The 25,204-nt window shown below is 33.6% G+C and overlaps 1 protein-coding gene across 3 annotated transcripts in view; it reads right to left on the bottom strand.

The window, feature by feature from the left end:
• Twin (twin) overlaps positions 1–25,204 on the bottom strand; it is a 191,432-nt gene that overhangs the window by 62,997 nt on the left and 103,231 nt on the right. The gene's annotated exons all lie outside the window — the stretch shown is intronic.

Here is a 25,204-nt window from a genome sequence, read left to right as displayed (position 1 = left end):
GACACGTGATCAGAGGACAGAGATAAATGGTATGACGAACGAAATATCGAAGATCCGTACATAGCCGAGATCGTCCCGGAGCTCGGGATCTCGGATAATGAGATTATTTTCAGTTTTATTACTTTTATTTTTATTAGGAGATATATCGAAGACACGGGAGTAACAACGGAATTGTTATGAACATGTTATGATTGTGAAAATATAGCAGTCGCAGGAAACCAGACAGTACATAAAAGTCATGGATATCACATATGGTGGTTAGGTGGTAGGGCTGTCTGGGTCATTACATATTCTACCACTTAATAGCAATTATTTGTATTGCTGTTAAGTGGTAAGGCACAGGGAACGTAATATCTTAGTTCTTAAGGACGCATTGACAATTTAAATGATGATTAATATTTCTTATGGTGCCAATGTCAATGGACGCCATTGGGGCCTGACCAATGCGAGGCTCTTTTGCTAATTTGCCCACCCATTATTAATAATAAAGTTTGTTTTTTTTTAAACATATCTTTTAACATACATTTAACATTTTACATACAATTCATACGTCAGAGAGAATACGGTTGAAAGCGCTAGACTCAGGAACTCGGATTTGAGAAATTATTTGTGGGTTAGATGCCATTATTCTAGGAGGCTACTTTCACACTACGATACTAGGAGGTGGAGCAGTAACCATAAAATGGCAAAGTCACACACATTCATACTTAGGTTCTCTTTCCAAAAAGTTGCCTGGATGAAATCACTGTTTTAGGGAAAATGTCACCTGTAGCACATATCTCTCCTTTGTATATAACAATACATAATATTGCAGCTTTATCATACATTTTAATTACCAAAACATAGTATGTGTACTGGTAAATGGGGTGCAATATATAATAAATAAATTAAATGCAAATCGAATCCGATAACTGCGGGTTAAAGCTGATATTTAGCTAGTTTAAATTTATATAAGAAAAGCAAGAGTTATTGTTCTATCCAAAGTCCATACAAATAAAGAATGTCCATAGAAACATAGAAGTTCTTTAGACAAGAAGCTTTGTACCTGTAGTGTAAATATATCACTCGTTAGCCTAAATATTGGATCTAGGTTGAGTTTACAAACACATACATAACATGGTATATTCGTATGTACACGGAAGTGTGGATTTATATTCTTGATAGCATTTAGGAGTTGACCTGCTCTAGTTCACTGAATCGAATATGTATTACTCATTAACATATTCATTATTTTATTAACGATTCATTATATTTAAAATAGAATATATATAAACAACGATTTAGTAGTAACAACGAAAGGAAAAAAAAACGAAAAATAAGGTGCAATTTTTTAGGAATAGACTAATTCTGCTCTAATTAACTTAGAAAATAGATTCTTACTCGAAGATTGCGGGTTCAGAGCTGAGCATGCAAATCTTAATTTCATGTGCTTAGTGTGTGTAATCTGATGTTTGTTTGGAAAACATATAATTTTTATGATATATGTAGGTTGACTGGCAAATGGCCCACCTGATTGTAAGTGGTCACCACCGCCTATATGTCTGTAGTAGTATGATATGTCTGGCGCTATAAGAAATATTCATTTTATCGCCAGTGCTTCACCAACCACGGGAACTAAGATGTTATGTCCCTTGTCCTATGCCTTTAGTTACACATGCTGACTCACCCTTCATATAGGAACACAATAATACTAAGTATTGCTATTTTGGCGGCAAAATTTCTGACGAGTCAATTATTGTAAGTTATAACTAAGGTTCAATTCAAAGACCAAATTTTTTTTGAATATATATATGTATATATATATATATATAATATAGAAGAAGACTAAGCGACAGAGGAACAGCGAGTTAATCGTGTCTGAGGTCACCGCGGACCACTCGAGTTAGATTTGTCCTTAACTCATTAAATTAATTAATGTACGAATAAACGTACACATATCACTCAACGATCTTTTATTCATCATATAAATCGAGAAAGCAAAAAGGTACCTTTTGAACGATACAATCCATTCAATGTATTCAATGACAAAATTGTTAGAAAGTAAGAGATGTTTTTGAAGTAATCGGTTTAGTTTGGAGTTAGAAAGCGTTGCTGCGACCGCGACTCGGGAAATTTAGATTTTCAATCAAGTAATAGCTGTGCTTTCGTGTCACCTTGTTTTAGTGATTACTTAAATCGTAAAAGAAGTAAAGCCTATCGTAATGTAGTTTTTCTAGTTCTATTTTTAAATTTTTTTTAGGAAATCACACGAGCGAATCGGCCGTAACAACAGTATACGAAATGTATTACTAATCTATTATTTGATGAAGACAAAAGTTATACCTTTATTACAATTAGAAAATGCACATAGTAAAAATTGTAAATGGATTGCTCAACCAAATCACGGGCCATTACTGTTAAATTGTATAAATTTTAATTAACTTTTTTATACCAACTTCCCCAGGTTTGTTATTGATGAAAATCGAGTCGAGAGGATATTAAACGAGGAATTGAAAAAATATAGGATGCCTACTTCCCCTTTAATACAACAATGAAGTTGCCTTTTAAAAACAGGTAAACAGGCGGTAATAATATGCAGTAATTATGTAATATAAAATATATTACAATTTTAAAATCTTCAATTAGAGGATTTATAAATCAAAATATTCTTTATTCTAGAAGGCTCATAGAAGACACATTTTGGAATAGGGTATTTTCGGTAATGAAATATAAATGATGAAATTTGATATAAATTAAAATATATGTAGAAATATATTTAAATAATTTGATTTTGAGTCATAAAAGCGCATTATAGTCTGTTTGTCACGTGACCTAAAACACGAGCCGCCATGGTGTGGCGTCAGATAGGCAAAACCTGTCATTTCAATATCAGTTGGCACTTTGATAAACAACTTTTGGAGTTTTTATGTTAGAATTTGTACATTACAGTCCAACAATAGCGATTGTAATTCAATATTTTCCTAAAAACATCAAATATTTATAGCCGTTAACTCGAATGAGTGCCGGTCGTACATACACTGATGTTTTTAACAATCTGACGTCATCGAAATTACTGAAAGCGTTTTTGCGGGAATAAAAAATGTTTAAGATTTAATTCAATTTTATGGCAAGAAAGCGTGTTTATTTTGCCGCAATTTATTTTTTGTGGCTTTTTATCAGGAAAATCAACATTTTGAAGTACTTTTTCAAACATTAGATTCAAATAAAATGTAAATCCGCCACCAGTTCGGAAAGTAGATTATAAAGAGAAGAACTGGCAGGGAACTCAGTAGAACTCTTTTCCGCCATTTAAATTACAGAGTATATCAGTAAAGTACAATTAAATTCGCATATAATATCCTAAAATTTTCTAAATCAACAAATACTACGTCGCTTTATAGAGTGATATGTCTTATTTAGGTATCAATGTTTTTTTATATGAGCTTTAAATTTTTAATAGGCCAAGTTAAATCCTTATAAAAATTATATCCTTGGAAACTCTTAGAGATGTAAATACAATAAGGAATACAGATGGGTCGATTAGCAAATGTAAATTATTCGTGTTAGCGACGCCTTGGGCGCTTGTTAGTTGTAACTAAGTCAGTCAGTTCCGTAACTTGTTAAATCATTGCATTAGCATTGCCGAGAGCCGTGTTCTTCCTTACGAATATATTTATATTTTATCCGTTTACAAGTAAATTATTGTTAACACGATCTTCGTTGGATATTAATTAGTATCGATGTCCTCGTTTGTGGAATAGTGTCCGATAAATATGTAACTGGTGTAGTTGTGACCATAAGGTTATTATACTATACATGTTAAATTATATTATATTATACATATTAAAGTGTTTGTGTCTGTGTTTATGTTAAATTATATATTATAGCTATGTATATGCATCATATGAGGAAACGGTTTACATTTTTATGACATTTCCTATAAAAGTAAAATAAAACTGCCTGTAAATGACCCACTGTTGGGTTAAGACCTTCTTTCCTTTTGAGAAGGCTTATTTCACCACGTTGATTCAGTGCGGTTTGGAAGATACAAATGTTGCAGAAATGTTGTAAGTTGAAATTAGACACATGTAGGTGTTTTCACGAGAATTCCCTTCACTGCCAAACATGAGATGAATTATAAATACAAATTAAGCGCATAAAAATTCAGTGGTTGCCTGGGTTTGAACCCGCAATCATCGGTTAAGACGCACCTGTTCTAATCTGTACTGGGTCATCTCATCTCTCTCATATTTTTTTATAGTGATAGCTTATATCCAAATGTCACTATAAATATTTACAATAGACAGTCTAAAAACTGGATCACAGTGAAAAAGTCGAATGCGAACTCAAGGTCTGAAAACTGTGTTATTTATTAAATAAGCCATCATGAAGCGTCATCATCAGTCTTTGTTTGTAAATAACAGATTGAATACGTGATCATACCTTCCAACGTGACGCTTCGCTTACCTGAAACAGAGAAATTCAATATTAGTTTAACATAACTTATTTGTATTTAAAGTAATATCGTACTCAAACTTTACTCGAAGGCTGTTACGAGTGCTATAACATCTTATTTTACAAATACATATTACATTCCTACGTGAAGCTACCGTTTTGCACCGTGATTCTAATGAGAATATTCAGCGAGAAACTCATTGAACGCAGCAATTACAATTATCCTACGAGTAAACTCGTACCGACTGCACACTACAATACCATTAACATAATCTCGGTGAGAAAGAAAATATATCTACTCGGCTACGAGGCAAAAAGGTGGGTTATGATTTTAACACTCGATGTGTGTGTAATTTTGTCGTATATCATTTATATATAATAATACACATACATAGTACAAAACAGAGTCGCTTCCCGCCGTCTGTGCTCTTTGATCGTTTAAACTATGCAACGGACTTTAGTGCGGTTTTCATCAACAGAGTAATTCAAGGAGAAGATTTGTATGTATAATACAGGCATAGTATAGTAGAGAAATGTGGAGTATTTCTACATTGATAGCTGGAAAAAAATATCTTAGGTTTGTTTTGTTTAATCTAAAAGCTTTACACATAAGCCCTTATTGCCCCCGTGTAAAGCCGGAACGAGTAACTAGTATTAGCTGGCACAAGGGGCAACATCCAAGTACCCAAGGTTGGTAGTACATTGGTGTTATAGGAATGATTAATATTTCCTACAGTACCACTGTCAATGGGTCAGTGACCAATCCACTTGGTCCTTAGCAGTCCGTTCAAGATACCCTTTTGCCGGTCTTGGTAATAGGCAGGCACCTACGACATAAAAAAGAGTAACACCTACATTAAATTCTACTTCTACTTTACTTACTTCATTAAATAAAAATACCACCAGTTCGGAAACTAAAAACTCTCAAAAATACAAGTCGAAAAAATACATAGTTACGCTTTTCTACTAATTAAATTACTTGAAAAGCGAAGAATAAGAACTCATATATTTCTTTAATATGCTTTACTCATACGTTGGTAGGATTGAGAAAATAACAAGTCGTTCATCGTCTAAAAATAAAGACAAAATAATTTAAAGCGCTTCGTCGATTATACATTATTAACGCGTCTATGACTACATACTTACGACTTTAGCTCATAAATAATGGAGATATATAATTAAATCAATCAGAACATTGCTTTGTAATTCAACCATGGTTAACGTGTATCGAATGTCTTTGTTTAATCGCCTTTTGCATAATTGCCATGAGATAATACGTATTTATCCTTTATTTATTGACTTTGGCATAACTACAATATAAATACTGTTTTTATTAGAAGAGGCTAGACGTGCAAATAGACAGCCTAAAGGTATGTGCGTTTATTATTAACATAAATATATTTTGCTATACATAAATTTAGTATAAAATATATATAAATTAACTGTGTTTAAACTTTTTTTTTTGTTTGAATTGAATTAATTAATTACTAACAATGAAAATATACATTAAGAAGTAAACATACAAAATTATAATACTAGATTAATATCTACTGATACTACTATACAAAGCTGGACAGTTTGTTTCTTTAAAAGAGCTAATCTTATCATAATCGATAAAATCATTTTACGTGAAATTGCTAAAAGAATGTCTTTTGATTCAGTGAGGTTACAGACTAGTAGTTGTTGCCCGCCTGTGTCCTTGGAGTTCGAGCTTGATCTATGCCAAGTCACCGGTTTAATGGTGTAGCCGTGAAGGAGCAACAGACAGACAGACAAAGTAACTTTCGCATTTACAATATTAGTACATATAATAATAACATCACGTTATGAACCAAAGGGGTGGAAAATTAACATCAGATGCGGGTGAAAGTGGGCGGAGCAGCAAGATTATTATAAAAAAAAAGGAAGGGAATGAAATTCTATATTCGAAAGGTTTTGTACCAAACATGCGCAAAAAAGGCACTAATTTCGACCACACACGATACCAGTTAAAATAAATAGTACCAAGTGAGGGAACTAGCGTGAGAATGATGTCAGAGATACACCCTCTTTTAACCCAATTATTTCGAAAGCAATGTTTTTTTTTAATTAAATTTTTTGTCCCATCTTTAATCTTGTCAACATAAAATAGAGCAGGATGTTTAGATAACAAAAAAATAAACATAAATCTATTTTTAGCCGTTGTGTTCTGGTCCATTATGTTATACAGCCAGATTATACCGAACGATAAAAAGATTCTTCAGAAAACTTCTGCAGAAAAATGTTAGCATACATTAAATACTTTAAAAAAAAAAAAATCTTCGTTTGATAACGATATTTGTGCAGATGTCTTATTTAGTTCAAATAAGGCGGTGAGCATAATGTCTCTATAGATCCAGGGAGTAGGAAAGGAAGGTAAGTATGTAAAACATGCATTTAAGTGTCAGTTGGTTTGTGTGTCAGTGCGCAGCGCCACCGCTAGCGCAGTCTTTATCGTGAATCTACACGCAAAAAAAGCCCATTCGCTATTTATCTCCCATATTTGCATACATGTGACAGTTTAATGGAAGCATACAATATCTTTTTACTTTTCTCGCGTATCAAATAAGTCATCTCTGTGTAAGTCTGACAATGGTGGGACTTTATTTTCGAATTCGATTCACTGTTAATTTGTTTTCACTTGACATACGGCGTATATTATTCAATGTAGACGTCTTGAATTTCTATTCGAGAGGAATATAACTTGGATAAAACGGCTGAGGTAACCCGGCAGAGAAGCGTTTAAATCATTTCTCGCAGATGTCGTCGTAAACTACAATTAATATTCGTCTCCCCGTAATGGCATGGAACTTGTTTCCTATCCCAACCACATCTTATTACCTCTGAATAGATTCCCAAATCACGTGGGCGTTAAGTTTAAATTTAATATTATACTTCCTAAGCAACCCTTGGCAATAACATTTCATGAGAAAGTATATTTATTCATTGTGCGATATTCAATTCTGTGATTCTCACCATTTAACTTTTTGCCTTTTAAAGAAATACACAATATTTCTTTAAAAGGCAAAAAAGCCCCTTTACCATTATAATTTAATGAATTGTTAAAAAAAAAACAACTTGAAAGTTCAAGATCTAAAACGAAACTAGAGAATATTCAAATTATCTGAATAAAAATAATATGCCCATTAAATTATTTAAAAAAAGAACATCGTTATATTTAATAGTATACTATCCTTAAGGGTGCGTAGCGGACCGTAAAACATGGGAAATAGACGAAAATATTTCGTTAAATTCATTATGTTAATTGACAACCAATTAAGGAATTTTTCTACCTGGCAGTTTAGATACGTTTTTTAGATTATCTCGAATAGATAGCAGGTGAGTTAATGGCGTTTAGATATTAATAAAAAACGAGTGGGAAGTTGAATGTGCATCGGCTTGTTTAGATTTGAGTCATTAAATATTTACTTGGACTATAAAATGGTGTGATTGTTAAACCCTGAATTTGTTTTATATTTCACAATTAACATAACACTAACTGTCGTCCGCGGCTTCGCTTGCGTTTTAGGGGTTGATGGTCAGGTGCTAGTCACAAACAAGTCCGTCCTTGGAGTTCAAGCTTGCTTCATACTCAATTTCATCAGTGGTTTGACCGTGAAAGAGTAACAGACAGAGTTACTTTCGTGTTTATAAGATCAGTTTAGATTATGGTAGTGAACAAATTCGAAAGACATCGCACATCAAGAATAATGTATGGACTAAACAAATAAATTAAATGAGCTCGATCATTCCTGACTCTATCATCAAATCAGCTCGACTGGTAGCATATTATTTGTCAATGATAATGACAACAATTTACGATAAGCTATCCGCTTTGGTTTTAATCATTTACATTTTTTTATGAATATAAATTAAAAGTAGAATAAAATTGGATGATTAGTTTTTTTTACGTACTTTTGTAGTCACGTACAAATTAAGTCAAACGTTATAATATGGAAAAGGCGCGTTGACCTAGTATTTATAATTACTCGTATTAAATCTTTTACTCGGCGAACATCGTGAGGAAATTTGCATATGATTTGAAGAAGAAATTCTGACATGTATTTTTTATAATAATAATCTTTATTGCAACAGGATAGATACAATCATCACAGATTTACGTGTTACGTACGAAAAAGTATTAATTACCATTGCCTAAATTTTACATTACATTAGCACCCTGTAAATTTCCCACTGCTGGGCTAAGGCCTCTCCCTTTGAGGAGAAGGTTTGGAGCATATTCCACCACGCTGCTCCAATGCGGGTTAGTGGAATACACATGTGGCAGAATTTCTTTGAAATTAGACACATGCAGGTTTCCTCACGATGTTTTCCTCCTTAAGATGCACGCGTTCTAACCACTGGGCCATCTCGGCTCTTACCATTGCCTATTATTTGTATAAATTTGATCAGTATAGCGTACACTGCAATCAGATCGGAGCGTCGGCGTCGCAACGTTTCAATCAAATTATAAATTCAACAGTTAAAGAGATGAATGAATATTCATGTCACGACATTTGCATGAATAGTAATTAATCGATACAAGTATAACGTCAGCGTCAGGATAATCGTTTTATTTAAATCATTGCTATCGTACCAAATACATACGTATATTGGCTTTACAGGTACTTCCAATGGTGAATATATTTAATCTAACGAGTCAAACACGGGTCAAGGTAAGTGCCCCCTGAAACGGACAACATTTTTCTTCTAATATATATATATTTTTGTCGAGTCCTTAAAATAGATGACTTAAAGTATCACACTGATAAAATAAAAAGGTATCACTAAATTGAATAATCTTAATATTATAAGATTAATTGTGAGAATTGCAATTTGAAAAAAAAACTTAGGTATATTTATCATAAATTATGCAATACAGAAAACATGAAATAATTTATTCGCAGCGTATGCATTCGATATGGGCCATTTCAAGCAATAAAAATTGATATCCAAGTTCATGAAACTTCACGTAATAGCACTCGAGTTACCTGGCCAGCTCGCAACGCCCTCGGCTACAGAAACCCGACGAGATAACAAGACAACCGCCTAGCAATGTTTCCCGGGAGTCATTTACAGAATAAAATGTGTGAATTATATCGATTGAATAGAATATCCGCGAGTCGGTGCGTCTGTAGGCCGCGGTATCGAGCTGGAGATCTTCGGTTGCGTGTGAACGACAATGCAGAACTGCATCGCATGACTAATCTGTCCTGTTAGCATTCAAGAGCTGGCGTGGTCTCCGTCGATAATATGAATCGTGGATCGGCGCTACATAACAACGTTTGTGATAGAAATGTGTACAGCTTAATTAATAGGGTTACAGCATTGAATTATTTATTCGAACTTCTGTGAAGGCCATTTCGAAGATGTGCTTCTCCTACTGTTTACTCGAACGAAATTCATTGAAAAATAAGGCAAAGACATAGAAGTTAGATAGAACATTCTAGTCTTCAGTGATCAAATTTTGGAACATTTTTCAACGAATAGGTAAATAAAATAACTACAATTTTGTAAGATAACTACGATTTCTTGATACATATAGTATGCAAGCTTAGACTTCTGTTTAATTTAATACATGTGTAAATCAGTTTTACTACCGATCGTAATCGGTTTCCGACAAGGTTGTAGCGCTTGACAATTCTCAGGTACATACTTCTAAGTTTATTCGTATAAATATAATATCCATACAAATTATTCGTTGTAATAAAACAGTGCCTATAAAGCAATAAAAAGGCATTACTATAATATTATTACAACGATTCTCATTCTCCTTGATAATGTGAATCTAATCTAGTTAATACCCAACCTTGCGGCACATTGCTGACGGACAGATAGAAGGCGGTTGTTGTCGCCTGAAGCCAGAATTGCGAATTGCAGGATACTGGCGAACTGAAGTGGGAAACATATTGAATCATTTTTGAATTATTTAGCGAGCTGCTGTACCCTCGACCTGTTCGCATTGACGTTGAATATTGATATAAGAAGAGATGTTTTTGTCTGACTTGGGAACACTTTCATTTCCGGTGAAAATATATCCTTTTACGCATTCAAAGAAGAAACACATTCCAAATTTGAATAAAAGGAAATGCGAATGATGAGAACCGTAGTTCTTCTAAAGATCTTAAAAATCCATCAAAAAACACATCGTACCAGTGTTACCCGTCGTTTTATTAAAAATGTTGTAACTGATTCGAGTCGTTTCACAGTGTAAAGTGCAATCAATATCTCGACCTAATTTAATAAATAAATAATATAAATAATTTTTATCACCGTGGCGAATTCAGGGGAAACGCAGTACGTGTTGCAATGTTTCGGTTACTTATGTATTTACAAGATGCAACATTTGTTTTTAATACAAGGTGTATTACTATTTCCTTCCGTCTACATCAAAACTTTTTCGAATCGTCGTCTTTCTTAACACCAGGCAACCACAACCACAGTCGTTTTAAAATCCATCCATCTGTCTATCCATCAGAACCAGCAAGAAACTGAGTAGTTATTTTTTGTTAATTAAATAATTTTTAGGTAATATTTTACAATTTATCGTAAATATCAATCGTGAAATCAACAATACCATTATTTCATCATTTAAAATAGGTTTTTTTTACGTTAAAACCTAATACATGATATTTTAATATTAAATGTTATTTTTCTCATAATCAACCTCCAATATCTTGTGACCTTTTATCAACATTATTATAACCTGTATAATTAATATAGTGCTGTGTGAAACGTCCTTACAGCGAAATCGTTTTTCTTCAATTCCAACACAAGAATAAATGAATTTTAACCTCGTTAAGGGAGTTCAGTTTTGCTTTTTTAAACGAATTATCCAATTAGTGAATGAACCGAAACGTTTTCTGCGAGTTTTTGGAAATATTTCGTTTAGTAATATTGAATTTTTTACATTGAAATTCAATATGTTATGAGTTTTATATTTTCTTTTTGGGAAGCGCTAAAGAGCCACCTGCTGGTAAGTGGTACCTTTAGACCGTACCGTACTTTCGACTATAGACACTATAGGATCGCGATAAGTACTAGTCTCTGCTTGCCTCCACTTTCAAAGCGAAACAAAGATTATAACTGTTTACTGCTTTACTTGATGGTAGGGTGCAAGCCCGCTTGGTAATACCCGCTCATCAGATATTCTACCGCCAAACAGCAATACATAGTATAGGAATAATGTTTGAGCTGGTGCAATGAAAGGCACAGGGACATACCAACTTTGCTCCCAAGGTTGGTGTCGCATTGTTAATATAATGTTTAATATTCTTTACACCCCCAATGTCTCTGGGCGGTGGTGACCACTTACCCACTGTCAATTGGGTCACTTGTCAGTCCACCTATTTATATGATAAAAAAATAAAAGAATTGTACTGTAAAAATGAATTGTAACCCAGATGATATTGTAACTAAGCGCTCCAATTATATTTAAGTTTTATTTTAATAATATAAATATCTTTAAGTAAAGATACTTAAAGATATTTATATTAATAGAGGAGGCGGCACTTTTCCCACAAAGGTAAAGTCAGATAATTTGACGCGATGACAATTAACGCAATTAAAAACGGAATCATCGTTTTAAAGAATCCAGAATTATCCCTCGCATCGTTTAATTGCTCGCTTACCGGATAAAACACGATTCTTAATAGTTGTGAAAAACTGTTTTACTTGATACTATTTCCTTTCATACGCCAAACGAAAAATATTTATATTCTCTTCGTGGAAGTCGTGGAAGTGCTTTGTGCAAGACCCTCTGGGTAGGTACCACTTATTACACATTCTACCTCCAAGCAGCAATACAGTTAGTATTAGTGTGTTACGGTTTTGAAGGATGAATGTGCGTACGTAACTTGCAAACATTATTATGTACTTAGTTTCCAACGCATTGGCAATGTAAAAGAAGGGCAGTGGTGACCACTTACCATCAGGTGGCCTATTTGTCAGTCTGATAGATTTGCTATGATTGATTATATCTATTCTAATATTATAAATACGAAAATATCTCTGTCTGTTTGTCTGTTACGCTTTCATGACTAAACCACTGAACCGAATTTGGTATGAAGTATGTTTTAACCTAGGTTATATTTTTATTCCCTACAAATCCACGACCCCTATGGTATTATTGTATAAAAATGCACTCGCAAGACGAAACGAATTTGATTTATAATTCTCAATGTCAGTATTACGATAAGGTTTGTACGAGAACTTGTAAAAATGTTTACACATAAATAATTATTTATGTTTGAATGTAACATATAAAAAACACCCATTCTTTGTATCAAAAAATATAGGCAAGCTTAAGATCTAAGACTCTATAGTAAACTAAAGAATGGTCAATACTTACTACGGAACCAATATCTATCAGCGAGGTGACCATTTTCCACCAGGACCATCATTCAATCAATGTATGGTTTGTAATCTAGACACAGACATATATGTATATATGCAATATTTATCTCCCTAGCCAAAGTCCACTTAAACGAAGCCGTGGAATCAGCTTATTATTATCATGACTAATCGAAGTGAATAATAGTTTGATTAGTAAGAACTCACTACCATACATAGCTATTAAATTTGATTCTATACGATACAATCTGGGTCATACAAGTACGCGTGACTAATCAATAAATTTATAGTCTTAAAAATAGGTCAAGAAAACTGTGCCCGTGTAACCGCTGGAAAGCGCTGAAACCACTTTCTTATTAATTCACACTTTCCGCTTACACTTTTCATACGCTGCATTTCAAAAGAGACGAGAATTATTTCGCCGAGATGTGGAACGCTACGGTATATGGGTGAATGGACATTTTGTAAGGTTCTGCTTACACGAAACTCTATATGAAAATTTCTTTCAAGATTTTCAAGTAGCTCTCAGTGAAATATTAAAGTGTCGCGAATGGCGAAATAGTTAAGCGGATGGTATACGAGTAGCTGCGAAGATGTTACACATTTATGTACTTCTGTGTTTAGTTATGTTTTACACACGTCACCCACTTTTATATGACAGTTTAGAGGATATGTTTCTTAGCTTAGGAATATGATAAATCATATAAAAGTTTTTTTGTTTATTCTGATTTAATTTATAACCATGTCATAGAACACGATTAAGAAAATATATTTTTTATGTTACAATAGGCAATATCGCAAGATTAAGGTGCAGAACGTCTGCGCACTTGGCTAGTCGGGAAGACGGTAGGTGGACCAAAGTAGCCGCGGATTGGTGCCCCAGATTAAGCAGGCTTCACGTTCTATGGTCCGATGATATTTTAAAATGATAGGTTTTAAATGGACACGTATGGCACAAGATCGTTACAATTGGCGCATCGGAGAGGAGATATATATGAAAATTCTGATGATGATTATAACTTAAGATAAAATATTAAATCGTACTTACACGAATAAGATACGACATTATATGAATTTTCGTTTTATTTATTATCCTTAAAAAAGTTTATTTTTTATTATAAATATAAGCATTCGTACCGTGATATAAAATACGCACACGCTTATTTATCACAAGATAGTGCTTACAGTATCTTAAGATAAGGCGGCATTAAGGTGAAGATATATAGTATTTTTATAGTGATGTACCATTGAAACATATAGCTTATATGTTCATGGTGTTATTCCTTACGCCTTAACATGATGACATTCTTAAGTTCGACTGCTGACTAAAACCAATTCTATCGCTTAAACGTCAACCTTGTCGTCAACAATTGTTTTAACATCTACATTTATGATCAAAGACTGACAGCACCTAGACTTCATAATCGAGTTCAATGGACTTTATTATTTGAAAATATTATCACATACTCGTTTTAATTTATTAAGTTTTTATTGAGATAATAATTAATTTAATAATCATATCAAAAACTTTCACGCAAGCTGACTACGTAAGATAACCGGACGCAGCCGTAAGGAATACCGTTGTCTCGCAGTGTTTAATGTTTTTTTTTTAATTCTTAAATTCTGTAAGTGTGGTCTGACATATCTAATGTACCAGTTATGTTTTAATTTTATTATATTTATAAATAGGAGTAAAATAAATATACTAAGTATAATATAACTGCGCGATCAAATAAAACGAAAACCGAATCATCTGTAAAGTTACGGCCACACTTGAGCGAACAAGACATTGTGAAGTATGTATTATACAGTTTCGTAGAGAATTCCTGTACATCCGTTTGATCCCTTAAATTAGAATCTTTAGTTGGATGTAAATTGATAATTAATTACAAATTAAAGTCAATGAAATGTACGAAATAGAATTTAATATAGAATACTATATTTTTAAGGTACATCACTATAATAAATTATACGCCGCATCTGTACGCGATAAACTTAAAAACTACTTAACGGATTTTGATACGGTTTTCATTAATAGACGGAGTGTTTCGTGGGGACTGTTTAGGTATATAATTCATTAGGATTTTGTGTAAATTGACTGAAATATGTTAATGATCGTTAAAGTTGTCAGAAAAAATTATGCCGACCAAGTAGGTCGCTTATTTTAACCGTGCTAAGGTAAATTGGTAGTTTGTTATAAGTTCATAATAATATGAAATTTTATCTTTGTCCATACATTTGCGGTGTAAAAGTAATATAAGTCAGGTCAGATCAAACTATTAAAAATTCAACACTGCGCGCCATCAAGGCCACGAGAACTTGATGTCTTATAATAAATTTAAAAAAAAAATCGACTTATACACGTATCTGATATTATTTTTGCTCTGATTAAGGCAAGGTCACATGATTGTGTAAATATGCGAACCACGCTCTGATTGCTCGAGTGGATTTTGTTACATGTAATTTGTTTTATCTCGAGGACAATTCTACTAATTTATAACAGTTGTGATACGTTCTCGACTATATTCCTCACATAAATAAAACTTAGCTGAATAGCGTAACTGGGAGCATCCTAATAATTTATAACGGATACGATTCGTTTTCGATTCTATTTCGACCCAACTTGAACCAAACTGCGACTGGATCGTTGTTTTACTAGAATAGGATAACGTCTAAACGGCAACGATTACGTTTCAATTCTTCTGCGACAAAAAGACAATTTATTAGTAGAATTAACCCCCTATCTATATACGAGACCGTATTCAATGATATTTGATGATACAACAGAATTTACAAGGCTTTGGCGTCGTTTACGAGTTTAATTTCAAATATATCTTTCTTATATCCTTTTTATTCTTATTCAAGAGGTTCGTTTTAACGATAAAATAATAAGATTAAGAATACAAGTCCGACTGTATGAAAAACTGGTAGTTCATAATAAAATTTAAATATAAATACCAAATGAAATAACAAAACCGATTGAAAATATTCAACTTCTTTACTAAGACCTCTGCTTTTCTTGGGGAAAAGCTTTTGCACCTCATTCCCCCACGATGCTCTAATCATGTGTGATTGGATAAATATGTGGCAGATTTTCATCCGTGACATGCAGTCCTCAAGACGTTTTACTTTACAATCGAGCACGAGATGAATAAATTAAGCACTCGAAAATAACTACTAATAAGTACTTGTTTGGGTTTGAAATCGCAATATTCGCCTAAGATTCACTTGTTCTAACCATTGGACAATCTCGATACTAGGAATTCCAAATAAATAACAATAATAATCAATCATTGTGTATATTATGGATAATTATGATTAAATGAAATAACTCGGCATAAAGGCTTATTTATACTCGTACCACGACAAGATTGATTCGAGTCAATGATTTGACATAATATTCTTATTATCACTTGATCCTGGAGTGATGCTCATTTCATCTCAGATCTTGATATTGAAATGGCTACTTATGGCTTGATTGAGCTTGTGTTTAGTTTATACGCTTACGGGTCTCGAGTTATTGGATTCAAATACCATATCGGGCCTGTAAAAAGTTATTGAGTGTTTTTAGAAAAACTCGGAAGCGTTCGGAGTTAGGATTGCCTACGCACCCGTGCTTCGGAAAGCACGTAAAATTCGCTGTTCTTAACCTTAACTCATTCCGATCGCGTGGATTTTATATTTATAACATTAAACGACTTTTTTTAAACTCAAACTATAAACTTCAATATTTAACTCAAGACTAAAAAGAAGAAAATATATTCGGTCGAATATATCTGACCTATATCTTATTCCTTTACGAGTTGAAAATCTGCTGTGAAACTTATTTCGTCGATATAATGTCGCTCCTACATGGCAGCAGATTGAAATACCATGTCCTAAGTTTCTCCGGGCTCCTAAATCACGAACGTCTTAACGTATAATAACGAGACGTGCAAAAAGGAGAATTATTCAACTTCAGCACATTTTCATATTAATGAGATGAGAATTTTACGCCCTTGATAAGCAATATACGGAGAGTCGCTGAGAGCTTATAAAGAAACGAGGTTACGTTTACATACGGTTCAAGAATTTCGACTATATACGGTTTATGTTTTTGCCACTTGAACCGTAAATCAATCTTGATGTTTCATCCCATTTCGTCATATTGTGTACTCGTAGCTGAGGTTATGAGTAACTTAAAATGAGGTGAGTATGTAAAAAAATACAAGTCGTAAGGTTAACGAGTATTTGGTGTCTCTTTATTGGATTATTCTTACTCAATTTTCAATTGACAGGCGGCTTTTCCTCGCAGTGTATTCACGGTGAGGTCAATAAGGCCAGAGCCACTTCTATTTCCAGCCAATCATCCTCCGCTTCGATTCTATCTTTCAGTTTGTTTTTATTATATATTTTCAAGTTGAGTAAAAATATACTAAGAAACCTAGCACTTCACTCAAATCGTTATATTTAATATATAATTTAATAAAATACCCAAATCTTATCCCTTGTTAAAAATCGAGAAATTACTATTACGTTTATAATCCATTTTTAAATTAGTTGAAGCGAATTTTAATTAAAAAAATATAGTAATGTTATAAAAAAACGCGTTAAACGTATAACGGATTGACGTGCTAGTTACAAATATTAAGTATTAAAAACTGTATTTTATTCAGCCTTAAAATAGAAAGAGGTCTTACTATCTTGCATAACTTAGTAAATTAATTCAAGCCCATTGGCATTTAAGTAAAAGCGGTAACAGGCGGACAGCTAAAACCAATTAAGGGCTCAGAAAGTAAATTAACTCAACGGGCGGCGTAGGAAAAAATAACGCGCTTTAAAATGTCACAACGGTCTCTGGCGACTAATATTTCCGCGAGCACTATCTCATCAGAGAATCTACCACAATACGATTGTGTCGTCACATTGTGGTCTGACTTCGAACCACGACCAGTGGACGTGCACGAACTTCATTACACGTACAGTTCCTCTAATAAAGCCAGTGTATGTGTAACGAGCTTAAGATCTAAGAAATGGAGCTTATCGTGACAACGCCCACGAGTGATAACATCGCCCGGCAATGGCCTCAGGAAATTGGACTTTTGTGATCACGTAATTTAAGTACCATGCCCTGGCAGACTGTACGCTGTTACTATGCCTACAATCGTAAAATATTTTATTGCTTATGGAGTTATTAAATAGCAAAGGTACGAGGAATAATATAGTTAAACTTCGACGTCTAAAGAGTAATTGATATTTATTTATAGGCTACTTTTTGGCTACATAATATACGTTTACGTGTTCACACAACACATCTACGTTTACACGCGCACACATTGACACTCTGACATAATCCAACAATCAAGCTGTTATTTATCAAATACTAAGCTGTTAATTCACAATATTATACTGTTGTTTGATCTATTTTATATATTCTATAGTTATTTAATAAAATTTAATTCAAGATAATATTATTCGATAAAAAAAAAACATATTTTCCTACTGAATTTAGAGCATCCGTTCTACTAATCATCCTTAATTTGACAACCGGCCAGATCGACAGACGTTTATTTGTAATGGGATAATTTGTCCTCATTATTTTACGATCAGTTCTCAAGGGCGGAGTTTTGTCGGTCGTCTATCATTGTTTATGAGTAACAAAAACTAAATATAGCCCATAGTCCAGAACGGAAGATAACCATATAGGTTTTAAAAAAATCCTTTGTGCCGTATTTACGAGACATTAATTTTGATTGAATAAAATCTTTGAAAATGAGCGCAAACACATGTGCTGATTGCACTGGAGATAATGAAAACAGAATTTGAATCAAACAACATTTTAATAGCGATCTATTCATACGTTAAAGTTGATTGTTACGACAGTATAAAGATGGTTCTTTAGTTTTGCATATTCAGGCCGACATCTAAGTGGGATTATATTAACGAGCTCATAATAGGATTACGTACGTCGCAGTGTCCCAGTTCCGTGAACCGTTACCGAGCCGTACCCGCCAGCGGTGTGACAATATAATGATTGTGTATTTATCGGCACTCCGCAATAATGTGTTCTCATATTGGAAGACGTCAAAAGCCGCGTATGGACCCATCAATCTGACGACTGACGTATACTGTTTGCGTGATCATCGAATAGTAACAGAATTCCTGCGTAAATGGGAGATTCGTGATATGAAATTTCTCTTATAATAGAAGGTGAAAGCGACCGCTATGGGAGTGTGACGTGGTGACAAATCCAAACTGGGAACAATACTTTACAAGTCATATCACGCACCATAACTGAAAGAGGCAGCGCGATCATGAACCGCGTGCCATTTCACTAGACCGTGACTCACGAATTAGAACTCCGCTGAGATCGTAATTATACGAAAGGTATTTCATAGATGCCCCCTTCGGTTGCGCCCGACATGAGAATGTACAATAAAGTGCTGTAATTGAATCAAAAAACTCAAATTAAGGTCAATAATGAGCCGAGAAATTTGGAACAATCGAGACAATAGATGAGAGACGCGCTCACAATGTTTGTAAATTACATTTACTACAATACGCCTACTCGTGAAAACTCAATAAAACTGGGTTAATACTGAATGTAGGAACTAACATAGAAACAAAAGAGTCAATATTACATTTTCAGCGAGGAATTGACTTACATAATACAACAGATAATTAATTGTATTGAATTTACGAAACCAAAATACCTGAAATGAATTTTGAAATTCTGATCTCTTTCACACGCCATCACTGATAGTGCAATGTAAATGTACAATGTCTCTGCAAGGGAGCATATTAATAAACTAAATAGCCGTAAAAGTCAAATTACTAACCGGCTTAAGGTCCCTAATAACTCAGTATCTTTCCGTGAATAATTACCATAGAGCTGAAAAGATACAAGCCACGATTTCGACCTTAACATGAACGCGGTAGCAGTGAAGTATAGATACAGGGGAGTTTAATAATGCTGAGGGATCATTAAAGACAGATACCAAGCGAAGATAACTTTAGAAAGTGTCGAGGCGCAAACAATAAGCACAAGTGGAACGGGCGACATTGCTGCTCTCCAATTAACAAGATAAAGTCGATTGAGAGGAGGTGCCCGACACAAACGGCAGCTACGTCACGGTGGAAAGCGAACAATCGTTTGATAAAATCTATAGAATCCTACAACAAAAGCTGAACTTCCGAAAAATGTTACTTTTATAACAATATTTTAAATCTGTTAAAACGTTCAAAGAAAAACGACATAATTATAAATAATAATAAACATGTTATTATAAATAAATTTTAATACAGTTTAACGTGATTGCAAAGTAGCATTTATCTCAGAACAGAATATACCACACATAACCAATATACGCGGAGGCGCGTCTACACATCGTAAAGATCGTGTGTAATTACTGTTGACCGTTGCAATGTTACACACGGCGTGTTGCAGTTTCCTATAAACTTCGCTTTTCATGGTAATTTATCTCTTATTGTTCATACAAAAAGAGATATAATGGTGTGCCTAACTATTTCAGGAGGAGCTGATCGTACCGTATACATTCCTAATCGTCGCCCGCGCTTCTTTATTGACGCACCGAAGCGCGTTGGTATTGTAATTATTTTCGTTCTGCGCCCGTTCGTCCTTACAAGCGCACTGATCGTCCGGACGTTCGTATTGCGATATTAAGACAGTAAACAATTACCTAACTGGTCATTTTATATTTAACTCATGATATTGAACATAAGAACGGTCATCACTTTTTTAAACCAATTAAAGAATAAGGTTAGGGCATTGGCAGCTTGGTACATCAATATACGTTTTATCATGCCCGAAATAGTATTAGTAAAGTATACAATATCGGTTTTACAATTACGTAACTGACCTTCACATTAAAACCAGCATCACAAAAACATTTTACTATTTAAAATATGTTTAAATGAAATAATTCCAGGTAACAGATTATAAATTAGTACTACTAAATCGATGTAGGTAGGTAAGTTTCTCTATTTTTAATGATTCTTTGGTACACCAATTATAAAACCACTTTTTGATTACAAAACACGATTTAATGAACGATTTAAATAGAAGAAAAGGAAAAGTAAACAATTAAAAACATGAGCTGTGATATGAACTCATCAAAAAATTCCTTTCAAAATTTGGTCGTATCCGATTATACCAATTTGCAAATTGTTTTGACATTGCTCAAAAACATAGGAAACTTTATACCGAATACCTTGATCATAATAGTTTTTATTTATTTAAATTGGTCTTGGCCTTTATGTGATAATTTTAAAATGCTTGACACATATTAATATATTGTCATATATAATTACTGAGCACTCGGTTTCATCTGTCTCCGCTTACCCGAGCCGTGCCAAGATCACCTTTTTTATTAAATTCTACTCGTTACGGTAAATATATCACTTAACGGGATGGTGTCCAGACAGGAAACATCATCAAATAAACATAAAGACTCAAATTTATTGGACGTTACCCAAAACTGGAAGAAAACAACTGGTGGACAATGAACTGAATTATTTTAATGGTTATATACGAGTAAAATGTTTCGTAAAGTCCACTTATGAAAATTAACATATTACATTTGCATGAATACTTACGAATTCCTAGAATAGTAGTTCTCTGAAAGGATTTTCAATCTTTTAATTTACTTTAAGGTTTAAAATGTATACGTGAATTTAAATCTCTCAAATGTATTCGTATATTTCTAAATGTTGCAACACTACTTAAATAGAAATATTCTATTTCGGGTTTCATTTTGGATGACTTTTATTTATTGACTGGCTTGTTGGCTTGTGACTAGATGCAAGGCAAGAGAACGAGAAATCCTAGGTTCTAACTCCAGATTGGGTCGATAAAAAATATTGGGGTTTTCTATCGAAGTCTTAGTTAGAGCTCCAAGTCTGGAAGTAGAGTCTCCCATGCCTCGGAAAGCACTTTAAGTTGTTGGTCCTGCGCCTGATCTCGATCCGGTTGGGTCATTCCATCCGATTATAACACTTGTGTATACTATGTCTTGCGTAGTTGATTGGTGGCCGAAATCGATCAGAACGACATCATCATCATAAGTTATTGATAGTAACATTACGAAGATGGAATATTATTATACATTCTGTAATCATAATATGGTTTTGTCCTGAATTTTAATTCCGTCCATCATAATGGTAATAACAAACAGCATAGTTTCAGTCCACAGTGGATTTATCTGTCAGCAAATCGCAAGCGGAAATTAATCAATCTGCTCACTGCATTTCGACGTTCGTTCATTCAGAGAGCGGAATTAACGAGCTTACTTCGGATTCGGACTGACTGATACTGCATCGCTTCCCTGTTCTGTAATCGTATCAAATGCAGTCGTAATGTTTACAGAACTTGGATTGAACATAAACCCAAAAATGGTTATATGTTTAATCCACATCTAATTGTTTGAGAACAGATTGGCCCTATGATTTTCCTATATACATTAAAACTTGTTTGGACCCAATGACAGAAAAATGAAAATGGTGAAACAATTCTGTATGAACGTTGCGTTCAGGACGCAAAAAACATTTACTTCTGAGTGCTCTGAGCTACCTTCACGCGCTTAGGAAAAAACATCCTATAAAAAGAATTTAATTCCTAATAGGGACAATACCAATACATTGAAAATTCGTAGTTTTATATATTTTTTCTTTATGATGTAGGTTGGAAGACGAGCCATCACGACGACCAAATGGACCATCTAATGGTAAGTGGTCACCACCGCCCATTAACAACGGCGCTGTAAGAAATATTAATCATTCCTTACATCGCCAATGGGCCACCAACCTTGGGAACTAAGATTTTATGTCCCTTGGGCCTGTAATTACATTGGCTCAACATTAAAACCGGTACACAACAATACTGAATACTGCTGTTTGGCGGTAGAATATCTGAAAATATATGTAACCAACTAAAAAGTTCAAGTTGTACGTACAGTAAATATAGGTCACATTCCCTGCATCAGTGTAAAGAATAAAACACAAAAATTCATTATGCACACCGGTCGAGAAAATTTGCATAATTACAAACGTAATATGGCATTGTGCATCATACATCCATGTATTAAGATTTATAATGCATTGCAGTTTGAGGGAAACATTTTGAAAGTAGGTGTAAATAGTCGCATGTAGACAGTCGAGGGGCACGTCAGGAATCGCGCTCCGGTGCGCTCGTGTGATGTCCCCTTTGAATCAACCCGGTATACCAATTTCACTGTTAACTGGCGCGTAAGGTGAAATTCCGTGGTTTATTTATATCGCTACGTTATTCGCATTATTCATTTACTCCTTTGAATATATATTATCTCGTTCGGAAAGATCGTGAATGCACACGATATTTTGGAAAAGAATTATCCAAATTTGGACAATTGGTTTATTTTATCTATCTATATATGAGGACCTCCGTGGTCGAGTAGTGTATACACCGGTTTTCATGGTTACGCCACTCGGAGGTCCTGGGTTCGATTCCCGGCCAAGTCGATGTTGAAAAAGTTCATTAGTTTTCTATTTTGTCTTAGGTCTGGGTGTTTGTTGTACCGTCGTTACTTCTGAACACAAGTGCTTTAGATACTTACATTGGGATCAGAGTAATGTATGTGATGCTGTCCAATATTTATTTATTTATAAAACACAGTTGGTAATTAAATATTTTGGTAAAAACGTTACATCAAACGTCCTTTATTCAAAATTTCGCTCAAACAGGAATGGGAATACCATAACTAATTACCTTGTCCATTAAATCTTGTCCTATTTGCCTTTAACAGGCTCTTACAGGATTCTACTTCACAAAGATAATTTAATTAGCGGGGCGGTTTTTTTAGTTTTGACTATAATTAAATATAACTCAAACGAATAGTAAACACTACTTAATTATATAAAGTATTGTTCTTAAGGATAATAAATAAAATTATTATAACAGGTATTTTTTTTGAAGAATAATTTTATTTATATTTTTAAAACGTTTAGACGTTTGATGTTATATGTTTATTTTATTGTATAAAATGTTTTATCGTTACAATTATAAATTAGTTATTCTGAGGTATAATTAATTAAAATTAATAGATTCAATACCCTGGAATTAATCATAGGTAAAGGTGTAAGTGGCACACCATATTTTTATTCGGATTTTGGACATATTCAACTTTAAAATGAAATTAAAATAACTTTAAAAAATAATATTTGTACATATTTCTGTATTAATATACGTAAACTAGCAGCCTTGAATGTGTTCAGGACGCAAACAAGTTTGTTTGAACGTGGAACGAATTTTATTGGTTTCGACAAGGATCTGAGCTCGTTATCTATTGATAATGTCTCGCCAACAGTAGCCCGTACCGCTGACAGTCAACCGCAATAGTTTCGTAAGCGAAGCGCGCTCGCACTTTCACTAAAGGTTTCATAAAGCCTGCGCTTTTTAAAAAGAAAATACCTACAGCGATGATTTTTACTATCTTTTTAATTTCCCAATAAAATTGAGATAGAGGTTAAAAAGCATTCGCTGATATCCTTAGAGGACATAAACGTTTGATTGTATTTAGATAGTTGTCTATGTATTTTATATGAGAAAAAGAGTAACTACTGTGATTCTTGCCGGTTCTTCCCGGTAAAATCTACATTCCGAAAGCTTAAATTGAATAATTTAATCGCGTAACATAACGATACAAAAGTGCTTATAAGAGCTTACTTGAATAAAGAATGTTCCACTACACTAAACGCGAAGCGGCGTGGTAGTTCTCTAAATCGGTATAAAATAAATATCGCGAATCACACACACACACATACGAACGAAAACATACCTCACATACTTTGTATGTAAGTTTATCATTAATATATATAAATATATATATATATATATATTTATATATATAAACATAAACACGTACATAACTGATATTAATCATATACATTACGATTAACATAAACATTATTTTTTAAATATAATAGAAATATTATATTCAAATAGGTACGTATATTTTTACATTCAAGAGACACGATACTACATCGTGTATCGTAAATTAGAGTTTTTTTGGATACATGACAATTGTCGACGAAAAAATGTATACGTCAAATGATCGCTTCGAAATGTTACGCGACTTTGTTTCAATCAACAACGCGTTTCAAACGTAGAGACGTGAATGGCTCACGAAGACAGAGTCGGCGCTCGAGCGTGTAAATCAATTGTATATTTTTTTATAATATGTAATGAATAAAGTAATTTAAAACGTAAATGCTATTCTGATACATTCATATTTAATTTGGAATCGAAAATAATTAATTATTATATTTAGTTATGTCAAAAAAACCTTTGTTTAATCAAAATGAAAAAGTGAATAATATTTTTTTATATCTGGAGTTATCGTAAAGTAATCAATTGAATGCATCTCAA

Source organism: Vanessa tameamea, chromosome 12, assembly GCF_037043105.1.
Source record: "Vanessa tameamea isolate UH-Manoa-2023 chromosome 12, ilVanTame1 primary haplotype, whole genome shotgun sequence".
Taxonomy (NCBI): domain Eukaryota; kingdom Metazoa; phylum Arthropoda; class Insecta; order Lepidoptera; family Nymphalidae; genus Vanessa; species Vanessa tameamea.
This window is presented reverse-complemented; position numbering and strand designations above follow the sequence as displayed.